General features: G+C 33.2%; 1 protein-coding gene across 1 annotated transcript in view; it reads left to right on the forward strand.

Moving 5' to 3' along the window:
• LOC119592360 (indolethylamine N-methyltransferase-like) overlaps positions 1–235 on the forward strand; it is a 24,751-nt gene that overhangs the window by 23,089 nt on the left and 1,427 nt on the right. The gene's annotated exons all lie outside the window — the stretch shown is intronic.

Consider the following 235-nt stretch of genomic DNA (forward strand, 5'->3'; position numbering starts at 1 on the left):
TCCTCAGAACAACGGCCAATTAAAAACCATATTACTGTGTAATCACAAGTTCAGAATTTGACAATAATGCTTGCTTATTCGGTCAAAGCTTGTTTTCAGCTTCAATATAAATTTCATTGGGTTGGAACTGGAATTAATGTCGGGATTTTCAGTGTCATTTATACCTGTCAATATTATTTCCAACCTAAACCAGTAAACAAGTGGATATGTTTAATTGGCTAGTTTGGAATTAAGA

Source organism: Penaeus monodon, chromosome 30, assembly GCF_015228065.2.
Source record: "Penaeus monodon isolate SGIC_2016 chromosome 30, NSTDA_Pmon_1, whole genome shotgun sequence".
NCBI classification, from domain to species: domain Eukaryota; kingdom Metazoa; phylum Arthropoda; class Malacostraca; order Decapoda; family Penaeidae; genus Penaeus; species Penaeus monodon.